The sequence below is a fragment of the Molothrus ater genome, chromosome 1 (genome assembly GCF_012460135.2).
Source record: "Molothrus ater isolate BHLD 08-10-18 breed brown headed cowbird chromosome 1, BPBGC_Mater_1.1, whole genome shotgun sequence".
In the NCBI taxonomy this organism is placed as follows: Eukaryota; Metazoa; Chordata; class Aves; order Passeriformes; family Icteridae; genus Molothrus; species Molothrus ater.
In genome coordinates this window covers 68,502,637-68,523,753 of record NC_050478.2, presented here as the reverse complement: position 1 = coordinate 68,523,753, position 21,117 = coordinate 68,502,637, and positions in this window count along the sequence as shown.

Genomic DNA, 21,117 nt, shown 5'->3' with positions numbered 1-21,117 from the left:
CAATTGGAAACGCTGTTTTGCTGTGTAGTATTTTGAGTTTTTGAATTTAACACAAGAAGCTTCACTGTAAAATATTCAGTTATTTACTAACTGTGATGGATAAGCCCAAGAAGTAGTGGCTTTTAGAATAAGGCCAAATTCTCTCAACTTTATGACCGGAAGTGGGAATACTCATCAAGTATCCATGGCAGAAATTTACCATTGGGAATGTTCAAAAGATGCTTTATTAAAGGATTTCTACTGTACAGAATAGGTGTCTTCTTCTGTTGTGAAGAGACCAGTTCCTCATATATTATGGGCAGAAAGGTAATCTCTTTATTACTTAGCACAGTGTTTAATGTACTTACACTGTTTCCCACATGACTTTTTTTAAACTTTATCTGTGTTGTATCTTCCAGAACTGCAAAGTTCTTATTCATTGTGCTGAATTTACCTGAACCAGCACCAAATGCCTACCCAGCTGCTTGTTCTCTTCTCTCTTGAATGGGACGGGGGAGGAAATAAGATGGAAAAGTTAATGGGTCAAGATAAAGACAGGGAGATCACATACCAATTACCATCAGACAAAACAGACTTGACTTGGGGGAGATTGGTTTAATTTGATGATAGGTACATTAGAGTAAAAGGGTGAGGAACAAAGATAAAAACTAAAACATATACCCTCACCCCTCTTTTTCCTAAGTTCAACTTCACACCCTCAGTCCCAGGTCCTCTGCCTCCTGCCCCCTGGGCAGTGAAGAGCCATGGCGAATGGTAGGCTGCAGTCAGTCCATAAGAGATCCTCTCTGCTGCTCCTTCCTCCTCACACTTGGTCCCTGTGTGGGATCTGCACATGCTGTAGTCCCTCAGGAAAGACACACCCTACACAGGCTGCAGGTCATGCCAGGACCCTGCTCCAATGTGGGCTATCATGCAGCTTCCTTTGGGACATATTCACCTGCTCTGGTGTGGGGTCCTCCATGGGTTTAGGTGTAGGGTGCCTAAGATCTCTTCCAACCCAGACCATTCCATGATTCTATCACTCTATGATCCCTTCTTTCCAAATTTTGCTTTATCATTTTCTCTTTTAAAGTTGAGAGAAAACTATCCAAAAATCAAGTTTGGCTGCTGCTCTGAGGTGAATTAGATTCAGTGTGAGAGCCTGATCACAGATGAGAGTGGAGTACTGAACACCCCATGCAGCCTTATCCCCTGTCAACTGGGATTGACTATAATAGTTATAAATAGCAGACTAAAGCTTATTCTTCTTCATAGAAATAAATGAATCATTAAACTTCCTCCTCTCTTAAGGCACTTGGAATCTCAGCACAAAAAAGTGTAAATGTCTAAACTAAGTGAAAATGGAATCTTGGTTTGCTGTGAGGATTGCATGTTTCCTCTACTTGACTTTGGCTTTCTTAATTGTGATTTTGACATGTATTTTATGTTATTTTTCTGCTAGCAGAATATTGTATTTTATGTCTGTTATCTTTATGCATACACGCTGCTTTGTCTTACTATAGCAAAAAGAGCAGCAAAATAAACATTACAATGGACACACTTGGGCAAGTTAGCACGCCATTAAGATGAATAAGCCAGTTTTGGTTCCCGTTGGTACCATGGAAATGTCTCTGCTGTGAGCTCACTAGTAGGGTGGAAACTGGATTTATGAGACTTGCTGGAGAAGGAAAGCTGTTTAAGGTAAGACAATCTTAATAGAAAAAGAAATGAAAACATATAAAATGGTAGAGTGTGGTGTAATCAACTTTATGGTACACAGGTGTCATAAATTTGTGGAATCAGGACATTTTCCACAGTTCCAAATTCCTATTGTAATAATATACATTAAGCTGTATTTATGGCATGATACTATTCTCTAAGTACAGTGCCAGTAACTTATATTTTATGTACAATACCTCTCTGTCCTAGTATTTATGTTTGTAACTCTTTTCTATGTAGAATAAAAAGAATGGGAGTATACTTCAGTAGATTACTAAATTGCTTAATCTAATGGAGACTGCAACCACTAATAATACAGTATTTATTTTGCTCTTATGTTGTTAGATATCTCTCACTAAAATGGTGCTTTAAAATGCAGGTGACCTCTAACTGCTGTGAAGAATTAATGGTTCACTTGATCTCTGTACTCTGTGGAACTGGCTGGGCAGGAAAGCCTATGTGTGAGTGCTAATGATGCACTGTGTCCATTCTGACTCTCTCACTTTACTGCTGTTCCCAGCCTGTCCTTCTGTTGTGCAGAACTGCAGAATTTTGCTCCTTGGGCACTTATCTCTGAGGCTACAGAAAAATTTGAAGAGTCCTTCAGAGCCTTGTGGAACTCTGAGAGGAAAGATTATTTCCTGCTGAGTTGCTAGGAAAATTTTCATCACCATTGCCAACTTCTTTTCTTAAAAAGAGGCCAGGGATAAATGCTCAGCTTTTACTCTGTGCATGGTGAGGAACAAAAAGTGGTATCCGCTGGAGTTTCTGTACTGTCAGCCTGAACATCAAACTAATGTAGGCTGTTCTGGAAGCATTGACCCAGACCCATGTGAGCTCAGCTCAAACATAGCTCAATCAGTATGGGGATGGTGACATCTGTGGCTTTTTGGTCTGGTTCAAAGCACTGACTGGTCAGACAGGCATGTTCCGAGTCAGAAGTTACATGGAGAATGTTTTCCCTGGGAATAGGAAGGAGACATTTTTTTGTAAGATGAGGAGCACTAATCAGTGGCAGATTCCCAACAGATATTGGCTGGTCCCAATGAAGGTGTTCAGATGGAGACCACTTCAGCACTAGGCAACTACTGACCTGCTGATGTGCGAGTGTGTGTGGAAATTATATCATGCTGAAGAAACATTTAAATTATTTTCATGTGTTTCTCAAGAGCTATTGATGGAATTCATGTACCTGCTCTCTCATCCTTTGTTTTTCCCATATAAGCACAGAAATGTGCCATAGGAAAGGCATATTAACTAAGAATTAATACAATTTCTTGTTCTGATGGGGCAACCATCAGATGATGTTGTGCAACCAACAGTGGATGCTGTGCACGTGTACAGCAAGATGTAATTCTTTCTCTGAAGAGCTCTCAGTGTAAATAACAACAGTGATGATGATGATGATGTAAGTCTTAGTGAATCATCAGATGTAAGTCTTAGTGAATCATCACAGGAAGTTGTTGACTTATACATAGGGGTGCCAGGCAAAGTATGTGTTTTCAGTGTTTCCTTCCTTTGGGAAAAGTAGTCTTGCATTCATGTCTGCCAAAACACTCATTCATAACTGTCTTCGTGGAACTACAGTTCCAAGTGGCCCTGCATATTTAGCTTTTCTTTTTTCTGAACGCATTCCTAGATGACATTGAAAGACAGTTTCAACATTATAAGAAATAAATACCAGGCAGAACGAGCTGTTAGGTGACTGTAAACTAGGAGGGGTTTTCTGACTGCAGTTCAAACTTAATTATTAATTTGCAGCCCCAATATAATGCATTTTTAATCATACACTTAAAAGTAATGATGAAATCTGCAGGAGCAGCAATAAGGAAGGAGCACAGCTATACAGACATATTCTGATAACACAGCATGCAGGCAGTTTCTTCCTTGGTTGATAGCTACAACATGTACCAGCAGTGAAAACGCTATAGATGTTTTCAGAGTGCTTCTTTCTGAAGGAGCTAGGAAATGTTCAGCCTGTAGGATATACATTGTATTACTACTGACTTTCTCATGCAACGTTTGGTGCAGATGAAAGTGTATGACCTTCAAGTCAACTTGTTTTAGCCTTTGTTTTGTGAGCAGTGCCCAGGTGCTGCCTGTCTTAAAGTGGAATTGCTGTCTGTGAAATAAGTATTGGTGTTATACTGGTGAGAGACAAGATAAGTAATGTGTGTTCTGTAGACACTTAATTTCAAGAACTCCAGTTCATATATAAATAATACAATCTGAATTTATCTGTAGTTGCACATACATATTCCCAGCAGCAGTGCTCATATAAACAACTCCTGGTATCTCAGTCACTGGCATCTTGTCCATCCCCTGGCTAATCCCTCATTTATGCTACAACAACTGCAATAGGGGGTCTGTGCTAAAAAACAGATGAAGGAACTCATACAACTGAAAAAATATCTTTGTTTTTTCTGAGTTTTTTTCCTGAATTTATTTTTATCCAATATTGTTTTTAAATGTGGCACTTGGCTCTTAGCAGCATGGAATCAGAGTATTTTCTATTCCTCCTAAAGTAGGAGGTAGGACTGTAACATCCTCACCATTACTACTGTGCATATAGAGAATGTGAGTATATAATGCGAAGGGGTGATATTAAAAATGCTAAGCTCATGCATTCTCAAAATGATGATAATTATGGAGTGTTCATAGTCATTACTTAAGTTAGCAGTCCCTTTTATTTAGAAGTAGGGATTTTTATAATGGTGGTAGGTTATTCTCAAGGATTTTTTTACCTAATTTATAAGGCAACTGGTGTTATTGAATGTAGGATTGTGGATTACCAATGTCGTAATAATTATTGCCAGTGCTATGGAAGCATAAAATGTTCCCATGTGTTTTGTTTTGTTTTTCTGCCACACTATGGTGATATTTATTTTTTTGTACCTTAAATACTGGAAAGGGGAAAACTTCTCATAGAAGTTCTTGGGAAATTTGTTCTGCTTTCAATAGGAAATATTAAGATGCTTACTCAACTGTCTCAGAATTACAGTGCAGTTTAGGGAATTAATTATTACTCTGGCAGCACGCAGACGCTCTTTAGAGCTTCCTGCCATGGTCGTGCTGTGTTGTACAAGTGCAGTCAGCGACGCACTTCTGCTTGTTCTTCAAGCCCTTAGTCATAGCCCAAATAACTTGATTTGACCTTGCTCAGCTGAATCTGGCTTTATTTGTGTCTGCAGTGGATCACCACTCTTCACATTCCAGATAGTAAGGGAAGGGGATGAATTAATGCTCCTGCTATGAAAACAGTGTGCCACGCTGCTTGTGTAGGCCGTGAGTCATGGTTTCCTTGATGGTCACTGGGGGAAGGGATTCATAATGAATGGCAGCACTGCCCTTCCCACCATCTCTAGTTGTGACTAAGACATGGCATTGCTCATCCAGAGACGCAGGTGACAACTCCATAGAGTGAGAAGTGTTTGCGCACATTATTGTGTGCAATGGTACATGCACCAATGGGCAGGATGGCAGAGGAGCTTTGTATGAGGTATTTCTCTATGAGTAGATAAAGCCAGTGAGCTGTGAAGACACATAGCCTTTTGGTGGTAGCTGTTTTGATGAATAACTAATGCTAGTACTTCCAAGGATAATGTTCTGTATGCTTTGGAGAGATGATTTGTGAGTGTGTTTTGGAAAGCACAGTGACACACCTTGCTCGTTTTGTGAAGCACGCTCTCACTTTGTGATGAATCTAAGTCATATGAAATTCTTGTCAGTTATATACCTGGTTCAGAATTTTGTGGGAAGGAGACCCAGCATGGTTGTGCAGGGAACAAAGGTCAGACAGACGGGAAATGAATGCTGCAGAATCATGGTGAGTCATTTTAAGTCACATATTTAATTGATTCATATAAGAATATCATAAACCCTCCTATAACTTCCATCACAATGATTATGCATACTGCAAGAGTTGCTTAATGAGGCTTACCTAAGTCTCTGCCAGCCCTACCATTCTGCAACAAAAGAAATAATGGAGCGTTATAATAACTGAGCCTAAAGATGCCTGTTCAGTAAAGACAGAAGATTTTTCTGAACAGAGATAATTTCTTTCCACTGGAATGACAATATGGATCTGCATGTGTGCCTGCTTGCACATATGTGCAAAGGTTTTAAGGGGAGTGTATGTGTGAACCAGCGAACAAAAAGTTCTTGTGCTTGTAATGTGCAAGTAACTAAAGTTGCTGAAGTATTATTGGTGTCACACATTGAAGAAACGCTTATCTGGCAAAAGAAAAATATAAAGGTTTAGGTGGAAACAAGGGTACTTTTATACATACATCATGTCTCCCAGCAGTAATGAAAATAGGGCCAGAAGAGGAGATCTGGGCCAGGAAACTGCACAAACTTTGTTAACTGATGCGTGTCAGAACAAAATAATGGGAAGAGAGGACAGTTCTGACTACACTTATTCTTCAGTAACTCCATCATACCTAAAAAGTTATCACAGATGTGACCAAGCAAACATTTGGACACAAGGAAAGAGTCAAAAAATACTTTGTGAACTTGAAAGCAATGGAATTGATGGTGATGAAGATTATTCAATAAGGCTTTGAAGAATTCAGTGTTTTGTTGTGAACTGCTGGGTTAACAGAGAAAGCACTGCGTGCTGTAGCTGGTGCTGCTGTTTGCAGTGGGAGCACAGCTGGGCCAGGAGGGAATTATTCATCCATTGCCCATCCAGCTGACCAGCTCTGTGTTTATTGAGTGTGGAGCAAAGCTATCTCTTCAGGCAGCTGACCTCCTCCAACCTGGGCTGCAGCAGCAGAAGGCAGTGGCAAGCTAAGGAGGGATGCTCCCAACCTCAGCAATAATCAGCTTTCAATGAGACGAGATGATCAGCGAGCTTCCAGCCCAGCTGGGGCTTGTGCAGACAAAGCAACAGCTACAGAACTGTGAAGGAGGGCAATATATATTCTTGCCGGAGCCAGTCCCAGATACTCAAATTTCCAGTCCCAGTTTTATTCTCAGGGGAGCACAAAGAGGGTTTCTAGTTAGTCTGTATTTAAGAGAGAAAGAGAGAAAGGCTCCCGATCCCCCTCCTCATTTACATTGCAGATCAACAGAAGCCATCATTTGTTGGTTTTTAGTGAGTTAACTATGCTCGTATTCAGTCTGTTTTTGCTGCAATCAGAAATCAGCAAATAACCTCCACCTCAGCTAATTTAGTGCTCATGGGTTCTTTGAGCTTTCCCTTTCCATATCCTCAAAGGAAAATGAAACAGGGAGGAGTGGCCAGCTTACCATTAGAGCCACCGTCAGCTGCCAACTGGCAAAATCAGAAAACAATCCCTTTTTGCTGATTATGCAGAAAGCTTTGATGGTCTACATGAGTCTGGCACTGCTGAGCATGGCAGGAGTCACTATACACAAAAGCATCAACCAAACTGCTCCCTAGGGATGTGCAATGTGAGTAATAGTGGGTTAATTTCTCTGGAAATTTCTGAAAGGGATGACCAGGTATCAATAAATTATTCCAGATTACTAAAATTAAGTGCTGCAAAATTGTCAAGGGACTCTTACAATATAGTCAAGGAGCCTCTTTCCTTCTGTTCTTAAAGGTGGCTTGCAATACATACATATATTTAAAGATTTTGCCATTTAGTGCTACTTTTTGAAGGAAGAAGACCTGAAAGTTACTTGATTTGGTTTAGCCTTTCCCTAACAGGCAATAGTTTCTTTAATTTGAGAACATCCACTACTTTCTGTTTCTCTTTGCTTTACAGGAAAGTATAGGTCATGAAGTTCATACTTTCTTAGGCTTTAATTGAAGCTGAGATTAGTGCACTGGAGCTTGAGTAGTTTTTTATGTCTTTGAGCTCTTTATGTAGCTGCTGCTCAGATGTTTGAGTTGCATAGGTGTTAATCATAACAAAGGATTTGATTACACAGTTTTGCAGTGGTTTAATTAAATTTATTCAACCCCAATTAATTTTTGTTAGATCAGCACAAAATCCCATGCATAGAAAAGCCCAAAGCATTTTAGAGAACTCAGTGAGAACTTCCTTGCTTTCACATTTTGCTCCTATTTTATTTCATTGTTCTTCTGGTGGGATGAGGCTTCTGGTTCACAACTAAATAAAGGCTTCTGGGAGTCAGAGTGTAAGCAAGACCTGAAGAAAGAAAACAAGCTGCAAACCACTCATCAGCTCTGCTCTTTTCACTTTTTGAACCAACAGAGTATTGACCCTGTGGGAGAATGCTGTGTTGAAAGCCCAAGAAAGCCTTTTAAGCATAAGAAACTGGGTGTGCTCTGGGACCTGGAAATCAATCTGCTCTACAGTGATGCTTCCCACCAGCCCTGAAGAGCAACAGCTACCTCAAAAACAAGAGGACACCTGGCAGCAGGAAGCAGAAGCTGATGCAGGAAAGCCAGGACAGAAAATAGTACTGAGACTGCCTTTCAAATTAGCACATCCCACCAACATGGGTTCAATTCATCCCCACTCTTGTTCCATTCCAGGACTAAAAAGAACAGAAAATGAAAGCTGTAGTTCTGTAACTTACTTTTATCTTTGGATAAGACAGTGGTTACACTTCTTCATCATGGGAAGCAGCAATGGTGTGTTTTAAAATTGTAAGGGCTATCATGGAAAGCCCTTGCACATTTGTTCTAGGGATACCTACATCTGCATTACTCCATCCCCTTTGTCTTTGTGTCAGTTTTTCTATTTTATTGTCCAAATGGAAAAAGATAAATATGGCAATTTGGCTAAGATTTCCAGGCCTCTGCCTGGTTAATATAACATGGATAAATAGCCATATGTAGGCCTTCCCTTTTACTGCACAGATGGTACATGCTTGCACAATAACTCAGTTGCATCTCAGATACCTCTCAGTGTGTCAGATTCAGTGTAGCGTGTCACACTGTGCACGCTCACACACTCCTGACTGTGGAATACTAGATAGAAATACAGTAACCTCAATAACTTCATACATGTGAGGATTTTGCATAAGCAAAGCACATGTTTTTGTAGTGAGGCAGAGGCCAGAATGTCTCTCCATAAACATGGTAATTTTGTGTGCTCTGCAGTGCATCCAAAAGCTATTATAAGAAGTATGGCAGTCCATACTCCTGTCTCACTCCATGTGTTAGTGGTGACTGGTAATAATAAATGAATTAAAGATAGGACCAATGCAAAGATTGTTACACAAAAGAAGTAACTGCTTTGTGCAGGATGTGTAATGTGCCTGATGTAAGATTAGTATGCACTTACACTCCTTTCTGAGGTTCGTGACTTGGAAATATTATTTGGTTTTTCACAGACAAAATCTTTTGCTGATAACTCTGTTCCATAAGACTGTAGGATAATTCAAGTTGGAAGTAGCCTCATGTCTCTTGTCCTACCTCCTTCTCAGGGAGGCTACCTGTAAGTTAAGACCAAGGTTACTCTGGAGTTTATCCAGTAAGGTCTTGAAAAGCTCCAAGGATAGGGACTGCCCTGCCTCTCTGCTAAGCTGTTTTTCTGTCTGACACAGGGAAATGTTTATCCTTATATTCACCCTGAACATATTTTGTCTGAGTTTATGCCCATTGTCTGTCATCCTCCCACCATGCGCTGCAGTGGAGATCCTGGAGCCACCTTCTTGTATATACTGGCAGGCTGCTAGTTAGATGTATCAAAAGCTCTTTCTTCTCCAGGCTGACAATCACCATTTCCTCTACTCTCTCACTACCAGACAAATGCTCCAAAGCCTACAACATCTTGGTAGCCCTTTACTGAATATGCTCCAACATGCTAGTGGATTTCTTGCATTGGGGAATCCAAGTCTGTACACAGTATTTTAGATGTTGTCTAACAAATACTGAGTAAAGGGAGATTATCACTTTCCTGGCTGTGCTTCTGCTGAAACAGCCAAGGATGCTGTTGGCTTTCCCTACTGCCAGGCAGATTGCTGGCTAATCCTGACTGGCCCCATGATTCCCAGGTCCTTCTTAACTAGCTGCTCTGCAGCTAGCCAGTACCCAGCCTGTATCATTGCCAGGGTTATTCCTTCTCAGGACTTTCCTTTTCCCCTTGCTAAATTTCACAAGGTTATGGTTGGCCTGTTCCTCCAGCCTATCTAGGTCAGTCTGCTTGGCAGCCCTGCCCTGAAGTTCATCAACTGGTTCCCCCTGTTCAGTGTCATCTGCAAACTTGATGTGAGTTTACTCCATATCCCCTCCAGGTTACAATAAAGGTGTTGAAAGATACTAAGAATGATGTTAGATTATTAAAATGTTATATAAGTTTCATACATAAGAAAGCCTTTTGAAGGAGAGCTTACTGCCCATTAGACCCAGCCACTTCCTGTAACCTCAGGACATTATGTTTGGTGAACAAACGTGTGAGTCGTGTGGCAGGCACAGTCCAAGCCCTAGCAGGCAGTTGTGCCATCTGCCATCTGCACAAAAGGTGCACAGCTGCTGCTCTGTGCTCAGCCTCAGTGCTGCCATGACCATCTAAATGGCTGAAGAGGTTCTTGTCACTCTGGATTAGAGTCCCTGAAAACCAGTCCTTCCTGCGAGTCAGTCATATCACAGATGGAGAGTGTTGCCAATGAACATAACCATAAATTGATATAAATGTTCATAGTGCAGAGGGTATAAAGTTCTCTGCCTAAGGGAATGGGACGTAACCTCAGAGAAGACAGTTCTTGGGTCCATACAATCATGAATAAGTCAATTATGTTCTTTTACAATTTAATTTCTTGCCTCTAAACTAAAGAAATTAACACTGCTGTACTACATTAACATCTTTTGAGGGTAACTAACATTTTACAAATATTGATGATTGAATTTGGGTAGCAGCAGTTTCTTCAGACTCTGAGTGAGAGCAGAAGCATGTGCATTATACCCCATACATAAATATACTGTGGGTTATGCATAGTCTTCAGAGGGAGGTTTCATGGTGGGAGAAGGAAAATTGAGGAAAGGGGACCATGAGCATTAGAAGCCTTATCAGTATTTACATGAAAGATTGTAAAGTACTCCTATACAAATGAATGATCACCAATACAATGTTTGGAAATTCCTCTTTAAGAGCATAAAAGAACTTCATAACAAAACTGTTGTGTGTCTAAATTTTATAATGCAGAGATCAATAATCTATGTAAACCTTAAACTAGGGGGTGTGTGATAAAATATTCCATATCCAATTAGTATAAAAACATTTTAAATAGGAATGTTGATTGTCATTTGTTTAAAAATCACATTCTCCTTTTGCTGTACAGACCAGCTACTCATAATCACAACGACACCTGCTTTTAACTTTTATTTCTCATTAAGTGTAAAAACAAAACAAAATAAACTCGTAGTGTTGAGCCTGACCCCATGCCCTTTGAAAACAAAGGAAGAACAAGACTCCTAGTAACTTCAGAGGGCATTGCATCCAGCCCATTGTTTTTAAAAGTCAAAAGCTAACACAGATTGTTCATTTCCTGGCATTGGCATCAGCAGTAAATGGGATTGCCTCACAAAACGTTTGCTCAGTCCTCTGGGACAAAGGATAAGAGCATGTTACATTGCTCAACAATGATCTCCCCAACCAGCTACACAGCAGCACTGTTTAATTTCAATAGCTCATTACCTCCTTGTCAGTAAAATGAATCCATGGAGTTGAAACTGTGGGAAGAAGAGTGAAACCAGCAAGAAGGGTGGGTCTGAAATACCATTCTTGAACATACCCTGCTTCCCAATGAATCATGTAGGAGATAGAGGCTAACATTATGGAAAGGCAGCAAGGTGATAAATTATTCATCTGAGGGAACATAGAGAGTGCTGGGTGACCACAGTCTTCTGGGTACCACACCAGGACAGGAAGTATCCTTCTGTGTTGTAGCCTCCACAGGGCAGGTATCTATACCATTGCCAGTTGTCAAGACTCCCTCCATAGTGAATGAACAGAAATAGGCCTTCCTACTCGATCTCCTAAATGGAGGTGATTCATTTAATCTATTTTAGACATCGGAAATGGGATGAGAGGAGCTCTGCCCTTAGAAGGCCTGTTCCCTTGACTATAAAGGGAGCCTAGACAGTTAACTCAGACACCTACCATGCAGAATCTATATTTGGACAGATGAATCCCACTGCTGGTGTTTACTATAAATAGAGAAGTGCACAGTATATTTAAAGCAGAAAATCCATTCGGTACTGCTGAGATTATTGTTAATGCTGCTTAAACTAGTTAATTAAATAACTAGTCAATCACCCCCTAGTGTAGAGAAGATCAGCCATAGAGCTACTGAAGTCAATAGCAAAATTCTTGCAGGCAACAGCAAGCACTGATCTGTGTCTGTGTAAACCCATGCATTAAAGCAAGAGGAAAACCCAGCCTTGTTTCTAGATCCAGTACTTTTCTTTTTTTTATGTTATGGAAATTTGAATATTTCCGTCTGCTGGTTATAGTCGAAGGAAGCAGCTGCAAAGCTCAGCTGAACAGCTACAGCTCTCCCTGTGAGTGTTCCTAGTTTGCCCAATTGCAAGATCTGAGACATAAATGTAAGCTTCTTTCAAGGGTGTTCACTGCCCCCATAATTTAAGACTGAATTGCCATTTAAGACCCATTACTAATAAATTTTGGGTAATGTCTTTACAAAATTAAATAGCTGGCAATGACAAGTTTCTATATCAGAGGAGTGACAGCCCTAAATGTCATCAGTGTAAATCAGATCAAATTAATGGTACCTAAACTGCAAAAATGCAGCTCTTGATATTGTACAATCAACTATAGCTATATTGACTATAGTTAGAATGTTTTCATTTTCTCATTCATAAATCAGTTTGAACTGGATTGCGGAAACAGCATGCTAGGTAAGGGATGAATTTGTGTGGATATCTTTATAATTAAAGAGAAAAAAACCTTTCATAGGACTGACTTCCAGGTGGCTAGCTGCCATCTCTGAGAGAATGTGTTATGCAACACTGGACACATTTACCATGGAGAAGGACTCATCAGCCTAAAAGGCTGGCTGGATTGTTTTGAACTTTACAGTAGTTGGTGAAAATTTTGAAGTCTGTTCTTGAAATGTAAACAGATTTAGCCATGACAGCTAGACCACAATCCTTTCTTTCCTCTCTGCCTTATTAAGGGATTTAATTTCTCTAGTGGAACGTCACATTCCTGTAAGCATCCATGGTTGAAATTAAACACAATTTGTTACTTACGTGTTGACTTCTCCCTACCTGTGTGATAATTGGAGACTGCATGCCTACTGTAATTGTGAAATCATCTCTGAGAAATCAGTAGGAGTTCACACAGTGCTGCAATTAGCTCTAGGAGTTAAAAGTGGCAAAGGGGTTAAGAAATTGGAAAAACAATCATTCGTTCAGAGCAGTCTTCCTCTATGGATCAAGGGTGATATGATGATGTGGCAGGTCAGAAAAGACTGAAGTGACAAATTAGTGGACCCAAACAGGTGGATGAAGAACAGAATGGATGGCTTGTTTGATCTTACATCACCTGTTGAACCTTCTAAAAGCAAAATAGCAGGAACTATTATGGTGGAAGAGGTTTCGGAAGAACTTCCTGAGGAAAGGACACTGGTTAATTTTTCCCCCACTGGACAATTTCCACCTGACCCAGGCCATCAAACGAGACTCCTGGCACTTCCCAACAAACTAGCTAAACAAAAAAACGATGTCTGCCTGACTTTCCATATTCTTGGAATCTCTTTCTTCCCCCTAGTTATATTTTTTGATCTCACAATTTGCCACTCAGCTTTCAACCACCCTTTGAGTCAGCCTGTGCTGCTCTACCAATGCAGGATGATGAGTGGAAGGAAGGAGACCTGACTTGGCCAGGCAGGGGATATCCTATACCAGTGGGAATTGTGCTCCTGGCTGGCAGTTACCAGGGGTGACTGGCTACTCCAAACTATTTTCCACGACTACACAGTTATTTTGTAGTCTTAAAAGCTCAGCAACAGCCACACTGCCCTTGCTTTCCACTCTCCAATCCTTTCTGCTTTTCCTGTCTATATTTATTATCAAAAGCAGCAAATCAATCTTTACTCCCACAGTTGTGATCCCAGAGATGAATAAGAAAATTAAGTCTTTTTTGCTGTGCTAAGAAGGACTTCTGGATAGCATAATGGATTCTAAATTAATAACTTGTGTCTAGGAAATCTGGGACAGATTTTTATTAAGTTGGTCTTGTTTAACCACTTGATTTCAATTTCCATGCTTGTGTTGTTGTTTTTGTACATACAAATCAATATACTTTCAGATCTGGCATGAATTTCTGTGCAGCTGCCATGTGACTGAGCAGGCTAAACTTTCTGTACTTAAAACCACAGACCATGTAAAATGGTTTAACACTTTACATTGAGGACAACACATTAACACCTATGGCTAAAGTCTCATATATTCCATTGAAACTAACACAACATGACTCATTACATCTGACTATTGTTGCTACTGATGCCACAAGATATTAGAGATATATTTTTTCAAAACTTCTGAACTGCCTTTCTACCGTTGCATAATTTCAATCTAGATTGTCAGAGTGGAAGAAAAAACTAGGTACCTTTATTTTAGCTTATTTAGCCATGTCAGTGACAAAGTAAAATATCATTAAGGCAGAAGCAAGTATTGATGCTTTGGAAAGTCACTAAAGAAGAAAAAAAATTAAGGTTTTTACCAGATACTGCATCTAACATTAATGCATTTTGAGAAAAACACAATTTCAAACACAATATATTATAGAGGTAGTAGAGCATGTGCAACCTGCAATAATTTACTCAGGATAGATGATCGTGTCCTGTTCTCAATGAAAAGGATCTTGGGAGCTCATGAAATGGCAGAAGATGAATCTCTGTTTCCTTTTACATGTCCTTTCAAGGTGAAGGAGGTCAAATAAAACAGTCTCTAAGCTTATAAATCACTCTTCTAGACTAGTTTAAAATATCTTTCTACAGAAACAGAGGTGACAGGTTTTTAAAATGAAGATAAAAGAAGTTGCTGACAAGTATTTGATTTGTTGAAGGCTTTCAGTAAGAACTTTGGAAAGTAAGAAAAATGAGAAATTCTGAAGAAAATAGGAAAATCTCTGGTGAGTAGAATTGAATAATGAAAACTGAAGAAACCGTGGTATCCAAGAGCACAGGATTTCTGATTAAAGATAGGAATGGATGAAGTGTGTTCAAATCCTGTTAAAAATCAAGTGCAAAATATTTCTGAAGGACCCCAAACTCTTTTTCATGAATTTGCATTTCATTTAGAACTTATTGTAGTCGTCATGTGTCTTCACAATTCCTGAGACAAACACTACAAGGACTTTGTGAAAACATCCTGCAAGTTTCCCATGCCTCAAAGATTATTTATATAAACATTTGACATGAAGTCAATACAACATGAAAGACATTTAACTGGGTTGTTTTAATAACAACCTTATTAGAGTCAAGCAACTAATAAGTACGGAACAGACAAGAGACTGTTGTCTGAACATTTTAGACATGAGGCATTTTCCCCACTGTGAGAACGAACATATGTGTTTGCAGCCATGCTACAGTCAAGATTCAAGCAGGAACAGAAAGGGGAACAGTACTTTTATTCATGTATCTTTTCAGCCAGTTCACAGGGTAATTCTGACTAGCAGACACAGTTTTAAACATTACTGTTCTTTCCTGCAGTATGAGCAAAACTGTATTTAACATCATTGACACATTTCCTACTGCAATATATTTTCCCAAACCTAAGATGGCAAGAGGGCTTTCATTGGCAAGCCTCCACTGGTCTCATCCAAGTGAAGGCCAGGCTAGTATGAGCTAGGTTTTGGCCAGTGATCTGTAGTGATGTGTCCTATAAGAATTCTCTTTTCTTCTAAAGGCTTTTGACAAAGTAGAGAACACTGGTTGTCCATCCTCTTAAATACATAGGGTAAGATACCAGGAAAGGTTTTGTTTCCGTGATGTGATCATTTTTACTAGCAAGAAGTCATGCCTGTAAGAGTGAATGATTGAGGGGTATTCATTGGTCAGGTGCCCAGAAGTCAAATGAAGTAGTTCTGAAGAAATAAATGAGACTGTGGGCTTTCTATCTTTGTTGCTAACAGGAGACCGTATGGGCTTTTATGTGCTCATGAAGTGAGTTGGACACACACATTTCTTTCTGATAGATTGCTTTGGGTTCTTACACCAGCTTCAATTATCCTATACTTCTTTATGAATACTGAATAACTAAAACAATCCAAAATGTTGCTGTATAGACACACATTTAAAATTATACATAGGCATAAAGGCTGAAAAACCTTGGTCTGTCCTCCTCTCCTTCAGTATGTATGACTCACCTAAACTGCAGCCATTATGTGTGAATCTGTTGGCACAGGAGAGTACAGCTACAGAGAGAGGCTGGATTTGAATGTGAAGAGGTCTTCCCTTGAGCTTCCCTGCTGTCATCCTGTCCCTGTGTTTTCTGAGAGCGATTTCCTCACCCTTTAACAGCTGTTCTGACCATTTGTGAATATTTCCACATTGTTAACATTATCCATGTCCAAGGGCATACTGACCTGCTGCTTGGCTCTGAGTAATGATCATCTTCATTCACACTGTAAGTTTCTACTGCTGTCCATCTTGAGAGTCTCATTTCTGCCACCAGCACACATAGATACTGAAATAATATAAACAACAGCTACAGCCATGTCTTTTAATTCCAACAAGCTACTCTGTTTTGGGAAGAAAGTGTGGATAATGAAATATTTTGCTAATTAAGATTGATGATTGCTCATGATAAATGTGAAGTCCTCAAGCTGATCCTTGCTTGTCACTCAGTTTAATTATGTTGTCTAGAGCATGTTTCACACAGAGCCTGGGCAGAATAGTTACTGTATTTGTGCTAGTGGAGCTGTTTCTTCTGGTATTTCTCCAAGGAAGGTCTGAGATTATATTTAATATGTTGAGGAGAAGACACAGTCAGCTACAGTGCTGTTTCTTTACAGGAAACTGCCTACTGTCTGCTGCTGACATCAGAAGGAAAGGAAAAGCATTTTGATTGAAGAAAGGAGAAATGCATCCACTTAGTTAAAATTATATCTTTCGTTTTTCTAAAAAAAAAGTGAGCAAATACTCTTTCAGAGCAACAATGACAAAAAACAATAACAAAACCCAAGATAGAAGAAAGAGCCAAGTTTGCACTTCATATTTTTAAGCACTGCTGATTTGGAAGCCAACCATGAATGGCAATAGTTGCTTATGCACTGTACATGCTGTACTCCAAAAGCATATCCGCTACAGCGGGCCAACCAGAAGAGAAAGCACAGAATTTTCCTTTCAAAAAGAAAAGGTCTCATTGCTCACAAGAATTTTTCTCTCAAGTTAACTCCTTTGTTTCTTCTTTTCTGTGGAAGACTGACCTTGCATCTAGCAGTTCAATAACACCTCTGATGCGGTGTTCAGGGGTCTTGAATCATACTCTAATGATTAGTCATTGCTACAGTCTATGTAGTGTTTCTTACTCAGTGTTTCATTTCTCAATTAATACTGTTAGGACTTCTCATCTTTGCTGAGGACTTCTGCTTTTCTTCTTGCTTGATACTGTTGTTGTTGCTGTTCCCTGCTGATAAACAAACTGAAGATGAGCAGGAGCTTATTCATGAAGGCTTGACCTGAAGCCCAGGGGCTCTGTCTCTGGAAGAACATAGGCAAACATGGAGTTATTGTGGGAAGCTGTTCACAAATAATAATCCACATTTAAGGCACCAAAGCATCATTCTGAGAAAATAGCAGCATCTTCATTGTTACATTTTTGACACAATTAGGGCTGTCTGTCAAGAGCAGTCAGAGAACAGCAAGAACTTTCATGTCTAGGGAACAGGATCCTGTTCTTTTGCCTGAGTTTGGTTATCACAGCTCTTCAGAGTGAACTCCTGGATGTGAGGAAACTGGGCTAGAAAACACAAATATGGTCCTCTGTGCTCTCAAGAAACAGAGGAATGACAGCACAACAAAACCACTGTGTTTCAGGAACAGAAACTGTAAAGGACTTTCTGGAAATCCAAGCTAGATCTCAGTAGGAAGATGTGAATGCTCAAAAACAGAAAAAAAACCAAACCAGATGCCTGCCTCCAAAATGGGATAACCATAAGGACTGACTATTGCCTAATTTGGTACTGAGATTATGATTTATGACAGTTCTATAATTTTATTTCACTATTTTGTTTATTAATTATTACTTCGTTGCAGGAAACTCTACATTCTTTTTTTTAACACAGGGAAATATATGCAAGCTCTCTCATTTTCTCCCCTGTGTTTTTGCATGCTTTCACATACGTCCACTTTGTGATGGAATAGTTTGTTTTGTGCAAGTATTCAGCCACAACTACTATGGCATCCTAGAAAAAAAAAAATTTTGTGAAGGACTGCAACTGTTTTTTGTCCTGGCACATGTACCATTGTGTGTATTTCCCAGCCCAAGACCCAAAAAAGGAAGTAAACCAAATGCCTTCCTTACATGAAAATACAGCAAGGTATTATGCCTGTAAAGGTAGCAATCATTCCCCTCCTATTTGAGGGCCAGGACACCCACATATTTGGCATGTTGCCACATACTGTTAGGTAAGGTAATGTCGCATGCACAGCAGGCTGTTCTTATCCTCCATCTGTTCTAAGTCATGCAAATTCAAGTTGTGTGTCCCTCAAAAGTCCATTTTTCCAGCACCATCCAGTCTGCAGCAAGCACAGAGGGAAGGATGCCCCTGTGTACAGATTAATAGCTGAGCAGCAAGGGCAGAGGAGAGAGGTGAGCTTTTGTTGCATTAGACCTCAATTCACTTGCAGCAGAGAGCTGAGCTTTGGGATGCAACTTCACCTCTTGCACCTGAAAACAGTGTGTGTGGAGGGTGGTTGTTCAGTCTGGCATGTGAGGTGTTGTCAGTTGTCATATTTGAGCAATGCCTCAGTCTGTTCATGATTTTGGCAGTCTAGAAGAACGGTTGGTATTTCTCTGAGTTCATCTAGCTTATGTATGTGCTCTTAAAGGATTTGTTATGTTCCAAGTCTTTAGAAAAAACACATGCCAGTTACAACATCTTGTCCACTGGGACTAAGTTACACAAAAGGAAGGCTTAACATACAGAATAATGGGAAGAAATAGACCTGATACTCCAGAAGAGTGGATGTTTCTTAGAGATAAAAATCGATGCATCGTTGCTATACTTTCAATGAAAAATGGTGCACTGACATCAAAGTACGCTGAAAGCAACTTCTCTTATCTAGACATTCATAAAAAATGGTCAACAACTTCTGTAGCATTGACATAAAATGTCATGTGTAGGTTGTGTGATCATGGCATGCTGTTGTGAAGAGCAATGGCAGCATAAATAGACCAGGAAGGTGAATTGAATTTGCTTTAGGCATCCAAGGTGGATTGTGATTGCATTGGTGTAAATACAGAGTCATTTAACCTAATCCCAGGTTTACAGAACTGTTACTGAAATTAAAAAATGGCATCTCTGTAGCTGCATTTCCTAACTCCTCTGAAATTCTGGTCTGAATCTTTACAGTAGTTACCATAGTTGCTTCCATTTATATCTTCAATATTTCTTTGGGATTTCTATTGTCTTCCCTTTTTCTTCACTTTCTGTTCAGCTGTCATCATGGCATTTAAGCTCCAGTTTGAAGAGCAAGGCTCCCAGCAAAGGCTTTGCCAACATCACTCCAATGACAGCTGTGGGAGCAGTGCTGTGATAACAGCCTGACCACCAACATCCACAGAGAATGACCACACCACATCTGCAAATCTTTTCAGTTTCCGCTGGCTTGGGGCCTGCAGTCTCATATCACCTTTATACTCGAGTCTCTCAGCTGGCAGCACTAATGTTGCTTAGTTCTCTATATTAGATGCATTCAAGTCTATTTTTTTGGGGTTTATATCAGTTTTTAAAAACCTGAATTATCACAAAATGTTGCAATCCTGCGGTGAGAAGGTCTTTAAAACATGCCTCTTCCTGAGTTCACTCCTAGGCCTAGTTATATCTGAAAATCTAACTGAAAGTTTCAAAACATTACTATGAACCACAACTTGCAGTGCCCCAAAATGGAAATTTGCATGGCAGTATAAAGAATTACCTCAACATCTACTAAAAGAAGAGAAAATTTTAAGCTAGCAAACAGCAACAGCTTCCCAAAAACCCCAAAACAAATGTATATTATTACTGTATGTTGGTGTTGTGTTTAAAGCTTGTCTAGGTATAGTTTTAAAATAAACTAAGATAAATATTCCTAGGTGAAAATAAGCCCAATTCAAGAAGAATATGCTTGACATGGAAGGAACCATGTAAGTTCAGTGATATTTCTACATGCTCTCTTATATACCGTGGTCCATGTAGGGATTTTCTCTGTGATAAAATACTGTCAGGTGAAGTCCAACTTGGTAACACAGCTCCCTCATGGATCAGCAAGTTGTACCTTTGCTTGCACAGCCCATGCAGGTGCCTCTATAGAGCTGTTCTGCCATTTGATAGAAAAGGGAGAGGAGTACCTAGGGTTCTTCCTTTCCATGTCTCCAGGTAGGGCCTACAGATTATTGCAGTCTTAATTTATTCATTACACTAAACATCGTATGGTCACACTGACTTTTCAACGAGCAGGACTTTCAGTAGGTGTGTGAATAAAGTTCCTTATGAAGTAGTGAACTCATGTCCATGGTTCTCCCAGTGGCTGGCAGCACGGCCCAGGAGCATCATAATTCTCTTGAGCTGCTAAATGGAGCAGGAAGGATGTCCCAATACCTCTCTACAGCTGATAGTTGTGATAACCATTATCAGTCACCAAACAGACTCAGCTCTAAGATATGCTGTGCAAATAGGAACCAAACCCAGTTTCCTTGGAGATATTCCTAACGCAGTTTGCTACAAAAGCACTTGGTTCTCTATTAATAAAAGCATTCACTGCTCTAGGTAGGGTTGTCCCCACTTATAATAAAAAATGACACAACCAAGGACAGGTTGCAAATTACTGGTTGAGCCTTGACTATGCTGTAATTCTTGTACTTGACTATGTTGGAATTTGACATATAGCCAAATGGGTTAACCACAACACACCCTTTTTACAATAGTTGCTGTCATACCTTGAATTATCTGAAGCATTCAGCCTCTTCCCCCCGCCCCTGGAAGGTAGTTCCTCCAACTGTAGAGTCTCCTCACTTTTCTGAGCCATAGGGTCTGTTTGATTAATGAAAGAAGAAGCAGCCTGGGAAATTGTCACAAGTGCCTCTTGCAACTCTTTCAAGGTTGCGCAGAGCTGGAACTTGTGGAACTTGTAACTCTTGATAATAGATTTTGGTCCCATTTCAGGAAATCATCCCTGTGCAAAGAAGTTCATTAACATATACTCAAGTTCTGCAGCAGACAGTGGAAAATATGCACATTCCTAAAGTTAAGAACGTATTTTCCTGAGAGTAACTTGATATGGCTGCAGGTGCAAGCTCAGGCAAGG